Below are 20584 nucleotides of genomic sequence, written 5' to 3'. Positions count from 1 at the left end.
TAATCATCTGTTTTAGAAGTACATGCCATATTTGACACCCAAGCGGTGTATCATTCTGTCAACTTTCATGTTCCAGTATATCCATTTATTACTCCACTGTTACTCTTTTAAGAAGAATGGAAATATCTAGAAAGTAAGATGAGAATGCAATTACATATATTTAAAAATAATAAAGCTTCACAACATAAATTCATAGGGCAAACCTCACAATAATAACCATGGGATTCATGGACATTATTTAATATCTGCGAACATGTAAATCTTCATGGAAGATGGCGTTTTTTTTTTTATTCACCTTTTCATGGTTTTACGAAAACTCGGTTCTGGCGCCCGACGTCTGATTTGCTGTCCAACAATGGGTTTGTGATTGTTTCTTGTTGCCCTCTTTCTTGAGTAATAATTCATTTTGCATACGCCGAACTATACATCACTCATTTATTTTGCCATTTTTTTCCGTTGCCCTATCAACTGTCATGAATTACTTGAGATAAGGATATTACCTCCTATACTTGATTGACATTTACTCTTGCTGTTATTCCTTAGTATTTACTGATCTTACTTAACCACCCCTGTTTTCTGAAATACTTACGTTCTCTCTTACTTATATCGGCTTCTCTTACCCGACCTTGCTTTCCTGTTTTATTTATTTATTTTTTTACTTGCGTTACCTTGCATACTCATTTTGTTTATCTTCCTTACCTGACGCTCACTTGCTTTACTTACCTGGCGCTCATTAGCTTTACTTACCTGGCGCTCATTTTGCTTTACTTACCTGGGGGTCATTTGCTTTACTTATCTGGGGGTCATTTGCTTTACTTACCTGACCATTATTTGCTTTACTTACCAGGCGGTCATTTGCTTTACTTACCTGGCTGACAGTCGCTTTACTTACCTTGCGGTTATTTGCTTTACTTACCTGGAGATCATTCGCTTGACTTACCTGGCGGTCATTTGCTTGACTTACCTGGCGGTCATTTGCTTGACTTACCTGGCGGTCATTTGCTTGACTTACTTGGCGGTCATTCGCTTGACTTACCTGGCGGTCATTCGCTTAAACTTACTTGGCGGTCATTCGCTTGACTTACCTGGCGGTCATTCGCTTAAACTTACCTGGCGGTCATTTGCTTTTTTTACCTGGCGGTCATTTGCTTGACTTAACTGGTGGTTATTTGCTTTACTTACCTGGCGGTCATTCGGTATACTTACCTGGGGGTCATTTGATTTACTTACCTACCGCTCTCTTGCTTTACTTACAAAGCGCTCATTTGCTTGAATTATCTGGCGCTCAATTGCTTTACTTGGCGCTCATTTGCTTTTCTTAACTGACCCTCATTTACTTCACTTACCTTGCGTTAATTTTCTCTTTCGCTCATTAGATAATATAACATTTAAATCTTACATTCCAAACATAAGGTGAAAGCAATTCCCCCAAGTTTTTACCAGGATATATCATTTTTTTTTCATTACTCACCTTGGTTCGATGTCTCTCCACAGTTGACAACTGAAAAATAGGGTCTTTTTCCCATCTAATAATATGGAAGAGGCATTGGTACTAAAAACATTTCAAGGGTCAAGCTTATCAAAATGCCATATATCTCAAGTCATTAGAATCTTGCACTTGTGGCTATTATATGTAAAGCACATCCCCTTTAAGTATAGGGAAATTAAAATGAAGGCTCTTATTAATTTATGTAATGAATTTTCTCTCAATATTAATATTCCTTATAAAATCATTTTACTTCCTTTTATTTAAATGTTGGAGAAATTAATGGAAAATTTACAAATGGAGAACTAACACTGAATCGTTGATTGAGAAGGTAGACTGGTGTTTCATTCACGGTTCCAAATGCCATAGTGCATGGAAAACTAATATATACACACTCAATAGTACTCGAACCCATTACCTCTGAATTAGATATCCAGTGTGCTTTCCACTATGCCATGAAGGTTTGTGTTGAATTTAGATGGTCACTGAACAACACAAAAAAATAATACTATATTCTGAAACACCCTTCTAAAATAAACGAAATTCTGCATCTTTTCAATTTAATTTCGAAGAAACTGCCCAATGTCTTGATAGAAATAAACCCAAGGTTGTTAATCCAAAATTTAAGAAGCCCATATTTATATGTGCATGTGTGTAGTAGCCATATTCCGTTGCAAATAAAATATAATGTATAATATATATATATTTATATATACATATGCCTTACAATGAAAGAAAGTTTAAAATCAAACCTATGAATACTCCCAGTTGAATGTGAATAATATATTACTTAAATAGTTCCGATTTACAGAAATATGCAAGTAAAAATCAGGAAATACATAGTGATTCAAACTACCATAGTATTCCCACTGATACAGAGGGTTATACTTCCTGTATCAGCATGTAACAAATATCACATGTAACAGTGACATGCAAATATCAGCATGTATCAGTGACATGCAAACATCAGATTGTAACAGTGACATGCAAATTTAAGCATGTAACAGTGATATGCTAATTTCAGCATGTAACAGTAATATTCTAATAACAAACAAGGTCAAGATTCGATCATAAATCAAAATATTTAATGAATATGCAAGTTGCTTATATGAACCAGTGAAAAAAAAAAAAAAAAAAAATCCACATTCATTTCTAGGATACGGAACTTGTTTACTTCCAATTTCTCTCAACACATTTCCATAATGGGTGATGACAGTAACTAGGAAAGATTAAAATGCAATGATTGCTGAAATCTGTTTTACGTATGCTAATGCTTGAAACCCTAATAATGTACATTATATATATATACATATTACACCTATATACATATATATATATATATATATATATATATATATACATATACATATGTATGTGTACAGTTAAATTCACCCTGTATGTAAAATGAATGAATTATATTTGGAAGACTAATTCACATAAAGCATACATATATTTCCAATGTTTATCTTTGTAGTGTGCACTTTTTGATTTGCATAAAAAACAGCAAAAAGTATGGTTATTGCAATCATTACTAGATGATAGTTCTGAATTAGGAAAAAGGAAGAAAAAACATCGAATTGATTGTATAAAATTTAGGTAGATAGTTCAGAGCATACCCATTTAAAATAAGCAATAACCCGATACAAATCAAGGTGAACCAATACTAGCGGGTGGTCGTTCCTCTTACGAATTGCAGGACATTTTTGAAGAGTAACTATTCGGTACTACCAAGTTCATCATTCCGTAATTCTTGAGATATGAAAAGCATTTATACTTAAAGCAGAAACGTACTTTGTATATTACTATGCACTGAATGAATACGTGAAATGCGTGGGTGTACCAAACTATTGACTTATACAACCAAATAAACTAATGATTCAAAATAGAATACTGCCTTCTCAAATCCTAACATTATTAACCAAATTGAAAAGGTGAAACAGGCCCTTATGGCGCAGTGGAAAGCGCGCTGGACTTCTAATCCAGAGGCCATGGGTTCGAGTCCCATTGAGGGTGTAATCATTTGTTTTACAAGTACATGCCGACACCCAAGCTCTGCGAACATGTAAATCTTCATGGAAGATGGCGATTTACGCGTATTTAGTTTTGTAGTTTTTATTCACCTCTTGATGATTTTACAAAAAAAAAAAAAAAAAAAAAAAAAAAAAAAAAAAAAACGTTTCTGGCGCCCGACGTTTGATTGGCTGTCCAACAATGGGTTTGTTTGTCTCTTGTTGCCCTCTTTCTTAACGTCTCGCTTCGTGTCTATGTGATGTGATCTGTCAATCCAGTAATATCTACTAATCGAGTACTTTGTGACGTGGTGATGATATAGTAATGACAGAGTTGTAGGGTGTGACTTCCGATTCGGTAGATAAAAGATATTAGAAATGATGGGAAAATTATATTTATATATAAATATATATAAATCTTCTTGCCTTTTTTACATCACATAGGATATATTTCAACACAATTGTTTTGAATGGGTCACACGGTAATGGCATCGGAAATATAAAACAGGACGCAAAATGTTCATAAGTCTGTAGTTTTTTCTCTGAAGGTTACTAATGGTATGGAAAGCTTATTGAGATGATATTACGAGGATTATTGGCTTACTTCAGAAAGTTTTGCTTTAAGAGAAAAAATAAAAACATAAATACACATGTCTTAATGGCGATTCATGGTATTAATACTGATGACGTCACATGGTCTCACTCACAGCATTATATTAATTTCTGTTGACAAAATGTCGAATGGGATCATTATATCCTCTATATATACGCTTTCGAAGAAAACAATTCTTACATCGGAATTCCTCGTAACACTAGTATCCATAGCACATCCAGCAAGTACAAGTTGGTTCTTGCGACAATCCTTTTGTTAATAGCAGTGCTAAAGTAACAAGAAAAAAACGAAAAAAGAAAGGAAGATTCATTTGTATGGCAGCTCTGGTATACTGCTTCTATACTTAACGCGTACAACCTTTGCCCGCTACAGTGCATAGATGAGTATATGAGACTATATGGCTGTTTTTATAAATTTCAAGTACAGGGTTTATATAATTTATCAGTAGTAGAGAATATTAAATAGTTCATTTCTGGACAAATAGTCCAGAAACCGAGATATAGTTTCCCTTGTTGAGTAATAAATGCATTTTACATACGCCGAACTATACATCACTCATTTATTTTACCATTCTTTTCGTTGCCCTTGCAACTGTCAGGAATTACTTGAGATAACGACATTACCTCCTCTACTTGATTGACATATACGCTTGCTCACTGTTGTTCCTTAGTACTTAATGATCTTACTTAACCACCCTTGTTTTCTGATAGTTTATTTGGTTGTATAAATCAATAGTTTGGTACACCCACGCATTTCACGACGTATTCATTCAGTGCCTAGTAATGCACAAAGTACGTTTCTTCTTTAAGTATAAATGCTTTTCATATCTCTAGAATTATGGAGCGATGAATTTAGTAGTGCTGAATAGTTATACTTCAAAAATGTCCTGTAATTCGTAAGAGGAACGACCGTCCGCTAATATTGGTTCACCTTGATTTGTATCGGTTTATACTTATTTTAAATGAGTATGCTCTGAACTATCTACTCCAGGATTGTTAGCTAAACATGAAGATATGTTTCCTAAATTTTATATAATCAATTCGATGTTTTATATATATATATATATATATATATATTATAAAGTATATTTTATTTGCAACGGAATATGGCTACTACACACATGCATATATAAATAAGGGCTTCCTAAATTTTGGATTAACAACCTTGGGTTCATTTATATCAAGACATTAGGTAATATCTTCGAAATTAAATTGAAAAGATGCAGAATTTCGTTTATTTTAGAAGGTAAGGGTGTTTCAGAATAAGGTATTTTCTTGTGTTGTTCAATGACCATCTAAATTCAGCTCAAACCTTCACGGCGTAGTAGAAAGCGCTCTGGATTTCTAATTCAGAGGTCATGGGATGGAGTCCTATTGAGTGTGTATATATTAGTTTGCATGCACCATGGCATTTGGAACCTTAAATGAAACACCAGTCTACCTTCTCAATCAATGATTCAGTGTCAGTTCTCCATTTGTAAATTCTCCTTTAATTTCTCCAAAATTTCAATAAAAGAGAATAAAATAATTAAGAATATTAATACTGAGAGAAAATTCATTATAAAAATTAATAAGAGCCTTCATTTTAAATTCACTATACTTATAGGGGATGTGCTTTACATATAATAACCACAAATGCAAGATTTTAATGACTTTTAATGATATATGTAATTTTAATATGCTTAACCCTTGAAATGTCTTTAGTACCAATGCCTTTTCCATATTATTAGATGGGGAAAAGACCCTATTTCTCAGTTGTCAACTGTGGCGAGAAATCGAACTAAAGTGAGTAATGATGAAAATGATATACCCTTGTTAATTTTTTGGGGGAAATGCTTTCACCTTATGTTTGGAATGTAAGATTTAAATGTTATATTACCTAATGAGCGAATGAGCAAATGAGCGCCAGGTAAGTAAAGCCAATGAGTGCCAGGTAAGTAAAGCCAATGAGCGCCAGATAAATAAAGCAAATGACCGCCGGGTAAGTAAAGCAAATGACCGCCAGGTATGTCAAGCGAATGACTACCAGATAAGTAAAGCGAATAACCGCCAGGTAAGTAAAACAAATGACTGCCAGGTAAATAAACCAAATGACCACCAGTTAAGTAAAGCTAATGAGCGCTAGGTAAGTAAAATAAAATAAAAAAAAAACGCCAGGTAATGAAGCAAATGAGCGCCAGGTAAGAAAAGCAAATAACCGCCAGGTAAGTAAAGCAAATGACTGCCAGGTAAGTAAAGCAAATGACGCCAGGTAAGTAAAGCAAATAATCGCCAGGTAAGTAAAGCAAATGACCGTCTGCTAAGTCAAGCAAATGACTCCCAGGTAAGTCAAGCAAATGACCGCCAGGTAAGTCAAGCTAATGACCGCCAGGTAAGTCAAGCTAATGACCGCCAGGTAAGTCAAGCGAATGACTCCAAGGTAAGTCAAACAAATGACCGCCAGGTAAGTAAAGCAAATGACCACCAGGTAAGTCAAGCAAATGACCGCCAGGTAAGTCAAGCAAATGAACGCCAGGTAAATCAAGCAAATGACTGCAGGGTAAGTAATGTGAATGGACGCCAGGTAATTCAAGCAAATGGTCGCCAGGTAAGTCAAGCAAATGACCGCCAGGTAAGTCAAACGAATGACCGCCAGGTAAGTCAAGCGAATGAGTCCCAGGTAAGTCAAGCAAATAACCGCCAGGTAAGTAACGCAAATGCATATGACCGCTAGGTAAGTAAAGCAAATTACCGCCAGTAAAGTAAAGCAATTGACTGCCAAGTAAGTAAAGCAAAAGAGTGCCAGGTAAGTAAAGCAAATGACTACCAGGTCAATAAAGAGAATGACTACCAGGTAAGTAAAGGAAATGACCGCGAGTTAAGTAAAGCAAATTACCGCCAGTAAAGTAAAGCAATTGACTGCCAAGTAAGTAAAGCAAAAGAGTGCCAGGTAAGTAAAGCAAATGACTACCAGGTCAATAAAGAGAATGACTACCAGGTAAGTAAAGGAAATGACCGCGAGTTAAGTAAAGCAAATAATAACCAGGTAAGTCAAGCAAATAACCGCCAAGTAAGTCAAGAAAATGACCGCCAGGTAAGTCAAGCAAATGACCGCCAGGTAAGTAAAGAGAAAGACCGCCAGGTAAGTCAAGCAAATGACCGCCAGGTAAGTTAAGCAAATGACCACTAGGGAAGTCAAGCAAATAACCGCCAGGTAAGTCAAGAAAATGATCGCCAGGTAAGAAAAGCGAATGACCGCCAGGAAAGTAAAGCAAATAACCACCTGGTAAGTCAAGCAAATAACCGCCAGGTAGGTCGCAAATGACCCCCAGGTAAGTAAAGCAAATGGTCGCTAGGTAAGTAAAGCAAATGAGGGTCAGGTAAGTAAAGCAAATGACCGCCAGGTAAGTAAAGCAAATGACCGCCAGTTAAGTAAAGCAATTGACCGCTAAGTAAGTAAAGCAAAAAAGTGCCAGGTAAGTAAAGCAAATGACCGTCAGGTCAGTAAAGCAAATGACCGCCAGGTAAGTCAAGCAGATGAGGGGCAGGTAAGTAAAGCGAATGACCGACTGGTAAGTCAAGCAATGACCACTAGGTAAGTCAAGCAAATGACCGCCAGGTAAGTATAGCAAATGACCGCCAGGTAAGTAAAGCGACTGACCGCCAGGTAAGTAAAGCGAATGACCCCAGGTAGGTAAAGCAAAAGAGCGCCTGGTAAATAAAGCAAATGGGCGTCAGGTAAGTAAAGCAAGTGAGCGTCAGGTAAGTAAGGCAAATGACCGCTAGGTAAGTCAGGCAAATGACCGCCAGGTAGGTAAAGCAAATGACCACCAGTTAAGTAACGCAAATGACTGCCAGGTAAGTAAAGCAAAAGAGCGCCGGGTAAGTAAGCAAATAACCGCCAGGTAAGTAAAGAAAATGACCGCCAGGTCAGTCAAGCAAATGATTGCCTGGTAAGCAAAGCATATGACCGCAAGGTAAGTAAAGCAAATTACCGCCAGGTAAGTAAAGCAATTGACTGCCAAGTAAGTAAAGCAAAAGAGTGCCAGGTAAGTAAAGCAAATCACTACCAGGTCAGTAAAGCGAATGACTACCAGGTAAGTAAAGGAAATGACCGCGAGTTAAGTAAAGCAAATAATCACCAGGCAAGTCAAGCAAATAACCGCCAAGTAAGTCAAGAAAATGACCGCCAAGTAAGTCAAGAAAATAACCGCCAGGTAAGTCAAGCAAATGACCGCCAGGTAAGTAAAGAGAAAGACCGCCAGGTAAGTCAAGCAAATGACTGCCAGGTAAGTAAAGCAAAAGAGCGCTGGGTAAGTAAGCAAATAACCGCCAGGTAAGTAAAGCAAATGACCGCCAGGTCAGTCAAGCAAATGATTGCCTGGTAAGTAAAGCATATGACCGCAAGGTAAGTAAAGCAAATTACCGCCAGGTTAGTAAAGCAATTGACTGCCAAGTAAGTAAAGCAAAAGAGTGCCAGGTAAGTAAAGCAAATGACTACCAGGTCAGTAAAGCGAATGACTACCAGGTAAGTAAAGGAAATGACCGCGAGTTAAGTAAAGCAAATAATCACCAGGTAAGTCAAGCAAATAACCGCCAAGTAAGTCAAGAAAATGACCGCCAGGTAAGTCAAGCAAATGACCGCCAGGTAAGTAAGGAGAAAGACCGCCAGGTAAGTCAAGCAAATGACCGCCAGGTAAGTTAAGCAAATGACCACAAGGTAAGTCAAGCAAATAACCGCCAGGTAAGTCAAGCAGATGATCGCCATGTAAGAAAAGCGAATAACCGCTAGGTAGGTAAAGCAAATAACCACCTGGTAAGTCAAGCAAATAACCGCCAGGGAGGTCGCAAATGACCCCCAGGTAAGTAAAGCAAATGGTCGCTAGGTAAGTAAAGCAAATGGTCGCTAGGTAAGTAAAGCAAATGAGGGTCTGGTAAGTAAAGCAAATGACCACCAGGTAAGTCAAGCAAATGACCGCCAGTTAAGTAAAGCAATTGACCGCCAAGTAAGTAAAGCAAAATAGTGCCAGGTAAGTAAAGCAAATGACCGCCAGGTCAGTAAAGCAAATGACCGCCACGTAAGTCAAGCAGATGAGGGGCAGGTAAGTAAAGCGAATGACCGACTGGTAAGTCAAGCAGATGAGGGGCAGGTAAGTAAAGCGAATGACCGACTGGTAAGTCAAGCAATGACCACCAGGTAAGTCAAGCAAATGACCGCCAGGTAAGTAAATCAAATGGCCGCTAGGTAAGTAAAGCAAATGACCGCCAGGTAAGTAAAGCAAATGGCCGCTAGGTAAGTAAAGCAAAAGAGCGCCAGGTAAATAAAGAAAATTGGCGTCAGGTAAGTAAAGCAAGTGAGCGTCAGGTAAGGAAGACAAGGAATGTGAGTATGCCAGGTGACGCAAGTAAAAAACAAACAAAAAAAAAAAAAAAACAGGAAAGCAAGGTCGGGTAAAATGAAATCATAACATTATTAGCCAAATTGAAAATGCAAAACAGGCCCTCATGGCGCAGTGGAAAGCGCGCTGGACTTCTAATCCAGAGGTCATGGGTTCGAGTCCCGTTGAGGGTGTAATCATCTGTTTTAGAAGTACATGCCGAATTAGACATCCAAGCGGTGTATCATTCTGTCAACTTTCATGTTCCAGTATATCCATTTATTATTCCACTGTTCCACTTTTAAGAAGAAGGGAAACATCTCGAAACAAAGATGAAAATGCAATTACATATATTTTAAAAGTAATAAAGCCTCACAACATAAATGCATAGGGCAAACCTCACAATAATAACCATGAGTTTCATGGACATTATTTAAGCTCTGCGAACATGTAAATCTTCATGAAAGATGGCGATTTACGCAAATCTAGTTTAGTATTTTCATTCACCTTTTGATGGTTTTGCGAAAACCCGATTCTGGCGCCCGACGTCTGATTGGCTGTCCAACAATGGGTTTGTGATTGTCTCTTGTTGCCCTCTTTCTTGACATCCCGCTTCGTGTCTTTGTGATGTGATCTGTCAATCCAGTAATATCTGCTAATCGAGTACTTTGTGCCGTGGTGATGAGTTGTAGGGTGTGACTTCCGTTTTATGTAAATTTATATATATATATATGTATTTAAAAGTTCTTGCCTTTTTTTTTTTTTTTTTTTTTTTTACATCACATAGGATATATTTCAACACAATTGTTTTGAATGGGTCACACGGTAATGACATCGGAAATATAAAGCAGGACGCAATTTTTTTTATAAGAAGTTTGTAATGAAAAAAAGCTTTTTTCTCTGAAAGTTACTTATGGTATGGAATACTTATTGAGATGATATTACGAGGATTATTGGCTTACTTCAGAAAGTTTTGATTGAAGTGACAAAAACATAAACACATATAAATACATATGTCTTCATAGTCTCACTCACAGCTGTTCGAGTATGGCTTTGCAAACTTACTTTGACTAGCGCATTACTTTAATTTCTGTTGACAAAATGTCGAATGGGATCATTATATCCTCTACATATAAGCTTTCGAAGAAGAAAGCGATTCTGACATCGGAGTTTCTCGAAACACTAGTATCCATAGCACATCCAGCAAGTACAAGTTGGTTCTCGCAACAACCCTTTTGTTAATAGCAGTGATAAAGTAACAAGAAAAAAAAAAGAAAGATTCAATTGTATAGCAGCTGTGGTATACCGCTACTATACTTAACGCGTACAACCTTCGCCCGCTACAGTGCATAGATGAGTATATAAGACTATATGGTTTTTTTTTTTTTTTTTTTTTTTTTTTTTTAAATAAATTTCAAGTACAACGTTCATATAATTAACAGTACTAGAAAAATAAATAGTTCATTTCTGGACTAATGGTCCAGAAACCGAAATATAGTTTCCCTTGTTGAGTAATAAATGCATTTTGCATACGCTAAACTATACATCACTATTTTATTTACCATTCTTTCCGTTTCCCTTGCAACTGTCCCGAATTATTTGAGATAAAGTTATTACCTCCTTTACTTGATTGACATTTACTCTTGCTCACTGTTATTCCTTAGTACTTACTGATCTTACTTAACCACCCCTGTTTTCTGATATACTTACTTCCTCGCTTACTTATCTCTGCTTTCCTTACCAGACCTTGCTTGCCTGTTTTATTTTTTGTTTTTTTTTGTTTTTACTTGCGTTACCAGGCATACTTACGTTGCTTATCTTCCTTACTTGCTTTACTTACCTGGCGCTCATTTGCTTTACTTACCTGGGGGTCATTTGCTTTACTTACCTTGCGCTCTTTTGCTTTACTTACCTGGCAGTCATTTGCTTTACTTACCTGGTGCTCATTTGCTTTACTTACCTGGAGGTCATTTGCTTTATTTACCTGACGGTTATTTGCTTTACTTACCTGGCGGTCATTTGCTTTACTCACCTGGCGCTCTTTTGCTTTACTTACCTGGCGGCCATTTGCTTTACTTAGCTGGCGGTCATTTGCTTTACTTACCTGCCGGACAGTGGCTTTACATACCTGGCGGTCATTTGTTTGACTTATCAGGCGGTCATTCACTTTACTTACCTGGTGGTCATTTGCTTGACTTACATGGCAGTCATTTTCTTGACTTACCTGGCGGTAATTGCTTGACTTACCTGGTGGTCATTTGCTTGACTTACCTGGCGGTTATTCGCTTGACATACCTGGCGGTCATTTGCTTGACTTACCTGGCGGTCATTCGCTTGACTTACCTGGGGGTCATTCGCTTGACTTACCTGGCGGTCATTCGCTTGACTTACCTGGCGGACATTTGCTTTACTTACCTGGCGGTTATTTGCTTTATTTACCTGTCGATTATTTGCTTTAATTACCTGGCGGTCATTTGCTTTAATTACCTAGGGGTCATTTGCTTTACTTACCTGGCAATCATTTGCTTTACTTACCTGGTGGTTATTTGCTTTACTTACCTGGCACTCTTTTGCTTACTTATTTGGCGGTTAATTGCTTTACTAACCTGGCGGTTATTTGCTTTACTTACCTGGAGGTTATTTGCTTTACTTACCTGGCGGTCATATCCTTTACTTTCCTGACGGTCATTTGCTTTACTTACCTGGCAGTCATTGCATGACTTACCCGGCGGTCATTCGCTTTAGTTACCTGGCGGTTATTTCTTTGACTTACCTGGCGCTAATTCACTTTACTTACCTGGCAGTCATTTGCTTGACTTACTTGGCGGTTATTTGCTTGAATTACCTGCATGTCATTTGCTTGACTTACCTTGCGGTCATTCGCTTGACTTACCTGGCGGTCATTTGCTTGACTTACTTAGCGGTCTTTTTCTTGAATTACGTGGCGGTCATTTGCTTGACTTTCCTGGCGGTAATTTGCTTTACTTACCTGGCGGTCATTTGATTTACATATCTGGTGGTTATTTACCTTACTAACCTGGTGATTATTTGTTTTATTTACCTGGCGGTCATTTGCTTTACTTACCTGATGGTCATTTGCTTTACTGACGTGGTGGTCATTTGATTTACTTACCTGGGGGACAGTCGCTCTACTTACCTAGCGCTCATTTGCTTTACGTACCTGGCAGTCATTTGCTCTACTTACCTGGCGGTCATTTGCTTTACTTACCTGGCGCTCTTTTGCTTTACTTACCTGGCAGTCATTTGCTTTACTTACCTGAGTCATTTGCTTTACTTACCTGGCGGTCATTTGCTTGACTTACCTGACGGTCAATTGCTTGACTTTACCTGGCGGTCATTCACTTTCTAACCCTGCAGTCATATGCTTGACTTACCGGGCGGTTATTTGCTTGAATTACCTGGCGATCATTTGCTTGAATAACCTGACGGTCATTCACTTTACTTACCCTGCATTCATTTGCTTGACTTACCTGGCGGTCATTTGCTTGAATTAATAATGTACATTATATATATATATATACATATATACACCTATATACATATGTATATATATACATATACATTTGTGTGTACAGTTAAATTCACCCTGTATGTAAAATTAATGAATTATATTTGGAAGACTAATGCACACAAAGCATACATATATTTTCAATGTTTATCTTTGTAGTGTTCACTTTTTGATTTGCATAAAAACCGCAAAAACCATGGTATTGCAAGCATTACTAGATGATAGTTCAGAATTAGTAAAAATGAAGAGAAAACATCGAATTGATTGTATAAAATTGAGGAAACATATCTTCATGTTTAGCTACATTCCTGGAGTAGATAGTTCAGAGCATACACATTTAAAATAAGCAATAACCCGATACAAATCAAGGTGAATCAATATTAGCGGACGGTCGTTCCTCGTACGAATTGAAGGACATTTTTGAAAAATAACTATTCAGCACTACAAAATTCATCATTCCATAATTCTTGAGATATGAAAAGCATTTATACTTAAAGCAGAAACGTACTTTGTATATTACTATGTACTGAATGAATACGTCGTGAAATGCGTGGGTGTACCAAACTATTGATTTATACAACCAAATAAACTAATGATGATTCAAAATAGAATGCTGCCTTCTGAAATCATAATAATTAACTAAAAAGTTAATGTAAAACAGGCCCTCATGGCGCAGTGGAAAGCGCGCTGGACTTCTAATCCAGAGGTCATGGGTTCGAGTCCCATTGAGGGTGTAATCATTTGTTTTTCAAGTATATGCCGAATTTGACACCCAAGCGGTGTATCATTCTGTAAATTTTCATGTTCCAGTATATCCATTTATTACTCCACTGTTCCACTTTTAAGACGAATGGAAATATCTAGAAACTAAGATGAGAATGCAATTACATATATTTTAAAAGTAATAAAGCCTCACAACATAAATGCATAGGGCAAACTCCCAATAATAACCATGGGTTCCATGGACATTATTTAAGCTCTGCGAACATGTAAATCTTCATGGAAGATGGCGATTTACGCGAATTTAGTTTTGTATTTTGATTGACCTCTTGATGGTTTTACGAAAACCCGATTCTGGCGCCCGACGTCTGATTGGCTGTCCAACAATGGGTTTGTGATTATCTCTTGTTGCGCTCTTTCTTGATGTCCCGATTCGTGTCTTTGTGATGTGATCTGTCAATCCAGTAATATCTGCTAATCGAGTATTTTGCGACGTGGTGATGAAATGATGGGATATATATATATTTATATATGTGTATATATAAACGTTCTTGACTTTTTTACATCACACAAGTCATATTTCAACACACTTGTTTTGAATGGGTCACACGGTAATGACATCAGAAATTTAAAACAGGTCGCAAAATGTTCATAAGAAGTCTGTAGTGAAAAGTTTTTCTCTGAAGGTTACTAATGGTATGGAAAGTTTATTGAGATGATATTACGAGGATTATTGGCTTACTTCAAAAAGTTTTGGTTTAAGTGAATAAGACAAAAACATAAATACGTATGTCTTTATGGCGATTCATGGTATTAATACTGATGGCGTCACGTAGTCTCACTATAAGCTCTTCGAGTATGGCACTGCAACCTTACTTTGACTAGCACATTATATAAATTTCTGTTGACAAAATGTCGAATATATCAATGTCATTATATCCTCTACATATACGCTTTCGAAGAAGAAAATAAGTCTGTCATCGGAATTTCTCGAAACACTAATATCCATAGCACATTCAATAAGTACAAGTTGGTTCTCGCGACGACCCTTTTGCTAATAGCAGTGGTAAAGTAAGAAAAAAGAAAGAAAAAAAGAAGGAAAAAGAGAGGATTCATTTGTATGGCAGCTCTGATATACCGCTACTTCACTTAACGCGTACAACCTTCGCCCGCTAGAGTGCATAGATGAGTATGAGACTATATGGCTGTTTTATAAATTTCAAGTACAGGGTTCATATAATTCATCAGTACTAGAGTATTAAATAGTCCAGAAACCGAGATATAGTTTCCCTTGTTGAGTAATAAATGCATTTTGCATACGCCGAACTATACATCACTCATTTATTTTACCATTCTTTCCGTTGCCCTAGGAACTGTCACGAATTACTTGAGATAAAGATATTACCTCCTCTACTTGATTGACATATACTCTTGCTCACTGTTATTCCTTAGTAATTAATGATCTTACTTAACCAACCCTTTTTCTGATATACTTACGTTCTCTCTTACTTATCTCGGCTTCCCTTACCCGACCTTGCTTTCCTTTTTTATTTATTTATCATTTTTTTACTTGCGTTACCTGGCATACTCACGTTGCTTATCTTCCATACCTGACGCTCCCTTGCTTTACTTACCTGGCGGTTATTTGCTTGACTTACCTGGCGGTTATTTGCTTTACTTACCTGGCGGTCATTCGCTTTACTTACCTGGCGGTCATTCGCTTTACTTACCTGACGGTTATTTGCTTTACTGACCTGGCAGTCATTTGCTTGAATTACCTGGGGGTCATTCACTTTACTTACCCTGCAGTCATTTGCTTGACTTACCCGGTGGTTATTTGCTTGACTTAACTGGCGGTCATTCGCTTTACTTACCTGGCGGTTATTTGCTTTACTTACCTGGCGGTCATTCGCTTTACTTACCTGGCACTCTTTTGATTTACTTACCTGGCGGTAATTTGCTTGATTTACCTGGGTGACAGTCGCTTCACTTAACTGGCACTCCTTTGCTTTGCTTACCTGGCAGTCATTTGCTTTACTTACCTGGCGCTCTTTCAATTTATTTATCTGGCGGTCATTTGCTTTACTTACCTGGCGGACAGTCGCTTTACTTACCTGGCGGACAGTCGCTTTACTTACCTGGCAGTCATTTGCTTGACTTACCTGGCGGTCATTTACTTGACTTACCTGGCGGTCATTCGCTTGACTTACCTGGCGGTCATTTGCTTGACTTACCTGGCCATCATTAGCTTGACTTACCTGGCCATCATTAGCTTGACTTACCTGGCGGTCATTTGCATGACTTACCTTGCGGTCACATGCTTGACTTACCTGGCGGTTATTTGCTTGACTTGCCTGGTGGTCATTTGCTTTACTTACCTGGTGGTCATTTGTTTGACTTACCTGGCGGTCAGTTGGTTCATTTGCTTGACTTACCTGGCGATCATTTGCTTGACTTACCTGTTGATCATTTGCTTGACTTACCTGGTGGTCATTTGCTTGACTTAACTGGCGGCTATTTGTTTGACTTACCTAGCGGTCATTTGCTTTACTTACTTGACGGTCATTTGCTTTACTGACCTGGCAGTCATTTGCTTTACTTACCTTGCAATGTTTTGCTCTACCTACTTGTATGTCAATTGTTTTACTTACCTGGCGGACATTTGCTTTACTTAGCTAACGCTTATATGTTTTTTTTTTTTTATCTGGAGGTCATTTGCTTTACTTACCTTGGGGTTATTTGCTTTACTTACCTTGGGGTTATTTGCTTGACTTACCTGGCGGTCATTTGCTTGACTTACCTGGTGGTCATTTGCTTGACTTACCTGGCACTCTTTTGCTTTACTTACCTTGCGGTCATTTGCTTGATTTACCTGGCTGTCATTTGCTTTATTTACCTGGCGGTCATGCGCTTGACTTACCTGGCGGTCACATGGTTGACTTACCTGGCGGTCATTTGCTTGACTTGCTTGGTGGTCATTTGCTTTACTTACCTGGGGGTCATTTGCTTTACTTACCTGGCGGTCATTTGCTTGAGTTACTTGACGTTCATTTACGTTACTTACCTGGTGGTCATTTGTTTGACTTACCTGGCGGTCATTTGCTTGACTTACCTGGCTGTCATTTGCTTGACTTACCTGGCGATCATTTGCTTGACTTACCTGTTGATCATTTGTTTGACTTACCTGGTGGTCATTTGCTTGACTTACTTGGCGGCCAATTGTTTGACTTACCTAGCGGTCATTTGCTTTACTTACCTTTAACTTTTTTTGCTTTACTTACTTTGATGTCAATTGCTTTACTTAACTGGCGGACATTTGCTTTACTTACCTTACGCTCATATGCTTTATTTACCTGGCGGTCATTTGCTTTACTTACCTTGGGGTTATTTGCTTTACTTACCTGGCGGTCATTTGCTTTACTTACCTTGGGGTTATTTGCTTTACTTACCTGGCGGTCATTTGCTTGATTTACCTGGCGGTCATTTGCTTGATTTACCTGGCGGTCATTTGCTTGACTTACCTGGCACTCTTTTGCTTTACTTACCTTGCGGTCATTTGCTTTTCTTACCTGACTGTCATTTGCTTTACTTACCTGGCGGTCATTTGCTTGACTTACCTGGCGGTCATTTACTTGACTTACCTGGCAGTCATTTGCTTGACTTACCTAGCGGTCATTTGCTTTATTTACCAGCCGGTCATTTGCTTTAGTTACCTGGCGGTCGTTTGCTTTACCAGTTGGTTTACTTACCTGGCGGACATTTGCTTTACTTATCTGGCGGTCATTTCCTTGACTTACCTGGCGGTCATTCACTTTACTTACCTGGCGGTCATTCGCTTTACTTACCTGGAGGTCATTTGCTTTACTTACCTGGCGGTTATTTGCTTTACTTACCTGATTGTCATTCACTTTACTTACCTGGTGGTCATATGCTTTACTTACCTGGGGTCCATTTGCTTGACTTACCTTGTGGTCATTTGCTTGACTTATCTGGCGGTCATTTGCTTGACTTATCTGGCGGTCATTTGCTTGACTTACTTGGCGGTCATTTGCTTGACTTATCTGGCGGTCATTTGCTTTACTTACCTGGCGGTCATTTGCTTGACTTACCTGGCGGTCATTCGCTTGAATAACTTGGTGGCCATTCGCTTGACTTACTTGGCCGTCATTTGCTTGACTTACCTGGCGGTCATTTGCTTGACTTACCAGGCGGTCATTGGTTTGACTTACCTGACCCTCATTTGCTTTACTTACCTGATGGCCAATTGCTTTAATTACCTGGCGGTTATTTGCTTTACTTACTGGGGATTATTTGCTTTACTTACCTGGCGGTCATTTGCTTTACTGACCTGGTGGTCATTTGCTTTACTTAATTGGTGGTTATTTGCTCTACTTACCTAGCGCTCATTTGCTTTACTTACCTGGCAGTCATTTGCTTGACTTAACTGGCGGTCATTTGCTTTACTTACCTGGTGGTCATTCACTTTACCTACCTGGCGGTTATTTGCTTTACTTACCTGGCAGTCATTTGCTTGACTTAACTGGCGGTCATTTGCTTTACTTACCTGGTGGTCATTCACTTTACTTACCTGGCGGTTATTTGCTTTACTTACCTGGCAGTCATTTGCTTGACGTAACTGGCTGTCATTTGCTTTACTTACCTGGTGGTCATTCACTTTACTTACCTAGCGCTCATTTGCTTTACTTACCTGGCAGTCATTTGCTTGACTTAACTGGCGGTCATTTGCTTTACTTACCTGGTGGTCATTCACTTTACTTACCTGGCGGTCATTTGCTTTACTTACCTGGCGCTCGTTCACTTTACTTACCTGGCGCTCATTTGCTTGACTCACCTGGCGATTATTTGCTTTACTTACCTGGCAGTCTTTTGCTTGTCTTTCCTGGCTTTCATTTGCTTTACTTACCTGGCGGTCATTTGCTTTACTTACCTGGCGCTCATTTGCTTTACTTACCTGGGGGTCATTCGCTTGCCTAACCTGGCGGTCATTCGCTTGACTTACCTTGCGGTCATTTGCTTGACTTAGCTGACGGTCATTTGCTTGACTTACCTGGCGATTATTTGCTTTATTTATCTGGTAGTCATTTGCTTTACTTACTTGGCGGTCATTGCTGGACATACTAGGCGGTAATTTGCTTTACTTACCTGGCGATTATTTGCTTTACTTACCTGGCTCTCTTTTGCTTGACTTACCTAGCGCTCTGTTACTTTACTTACCAGGCGCTCATTTGCTTTATTTACCTGACAGTCATTTGTTTTAATTACCTGGCGGTTATTCGCTTTACTTAGCTGGCGACCATTCGCTTTACATACCTGGCGGTTATTTGCTTTACTTACCTGTCGGTCATTTGCTTTACTCATCAGGCGGTCATTGGCTTTACTTAGCTGGCGTTCATTTGCTTTATTTACCTGCCAGGCATTGGCTTTACTTACCTGGGGTCATTTGATTTACTTACCTACCGCTCTCTTGCTTTACTTACATAGCGCTCATTTGCTTGACTTACCTGGCGTTTATTTGTTTGACTTTCCTGACACTCATTTGCTTTACTTACATGGCGATCAATTGCTTTACTTTGCGCTCATTCGCTTTACTTAACTGACCCTCATTTACTTCACTTAACTAGCGCTCATTTGCTCATTAGGTAATATATCATTTAAATCTTACATTCCAAACATAAGGTGAAAGCATTTCCCCCCAAAATTAACAAGGATATATATATTTTATCATTACTCACCTTGGTTCGATGTCTCTCCACAGTTGACAACTGAAAAATAGGGTCTCTTCACCATATAATAATATGGGTCATATATCTCAAATCATTAGAATCTTGTGCATGTGTGTAGTAGCCATATTCCGTTGCAAATAAAATATACTGTATACTATATATACATACACACACACACACACACACACACACACATATATATATATATATATGCCTTACAATGAAAGAAAGTTTAAATTCAAGCCTATAAATACTCCCAGTTGAATGATTTAAACAATATGTGAATTATATATAGTATATTACTTGAATAGTTCCGATTTACAGAAAGATGTAAGTAAAAATCAGGAAATACATAGTGATTCAAAACTACCATAGTATTCCTACTGATATAGGGAATTATACTGTATCAGCATGTAAAAAATATCAGCATGTATCAGTAACATGCAAACATCAGATTGTAACAGTAACAGGCAAATTTAAGCATGTAACAGTAATATTCTAATAACAAACAGGATCAAGATAGAGGGGTAGGTCATAAATCAAAATATTTAATGAATACGCAAGTTGATTATATGAACCAGTGAAAAACAAAACAAAAAAAAAAACATTGCACATTTATTTCAAGGATACGGAACTTGTTTACTTCCAATTTCTCTCAACACATTTCCAAAATGGAATAATTGCTGAAATCTGTTTTACGTATGCTGATGCTTGAAACCCTAAGAATCTACATTATATATGTACTTATATATACATATGTATATATATGTATATATAGATGTGTGTGTGTACAATTAAATTCACCCTGTATGTAAAATGAATGAATTATATTTGAAAGACTAATGCACATAAAGCATACATATATTTTCAATGTTTATCTTTGTAGTGTGCACTTTTTGATTTGCATAAAAAACGGCAAAAACCATGGTATTGCAGGCATTACTAGATGATAGTTCAGAATTAGGAAAAAAATGAAGAGAAAACATCGAATTGATTGTATAAAATTTAGGAAACATATCTTCATGTTTAGCTACATTCCTGGAGTAGATAGTTCAGAGCATGCACATTTAAAATAAGCAATAAACCGATACAAATCAAGGTGAAACAATATTAGCGGACGGTCATTC

The 20584-nt window shown here is 38.0% G+C and overlaps 3 non-coding genes across 3 annotated transcripts; all 3 read left to right on the top strand.

Moving 5' to 3' along the window:
• The first annotated feature begins 3426 nt into the window (after window positions 1-3426).
• On the top strand, window positions 3427-3499 carry Trnar-ucu. Its single transcript has one exon. It is a non-coding gene; the product is annotated as a tRNA-Arg (tRNA).
• A 6086-nt stretch (window positions 3500-9585) lies between these two features.
• On the top strand, window positions 9586-9658 carry Trnar-ucu. Its single transcript has one exon. It is a non-coding gene; the product is annotated as a tRNA-Arg (tRNA).
• A 3996-nt stretch (window positions 9659-13654) lies between these two features.
• Trnar-ucu lies at window positions 13655-13727 on the top strand. Its single transcript has one exon. It is a non-coding gene; the product is annotated as a tRNA-Arg (tRNA).
• The last annotated feature ends 6857 nt before the right edge of the window (window positions 13728-20584 follow it).

This window comes from Penaeus chinensis, chromosome 5, assembly GCF_019202785.1.
Source record: "Penaeus chinensis breed Huanghai No. 1 chromosome 5, ASM1920278v2, whole genome shotgun sequence".
Lineage (NCBI taxonomy): Eukaryota > Metazoa > Arthropoda > Malacostraca > Decapoda > Penaeidae > Penaeus > Penaeus chinensis.
This window is presented reverse-complemented; position numbering and strand designations above follow the sequence as displayed.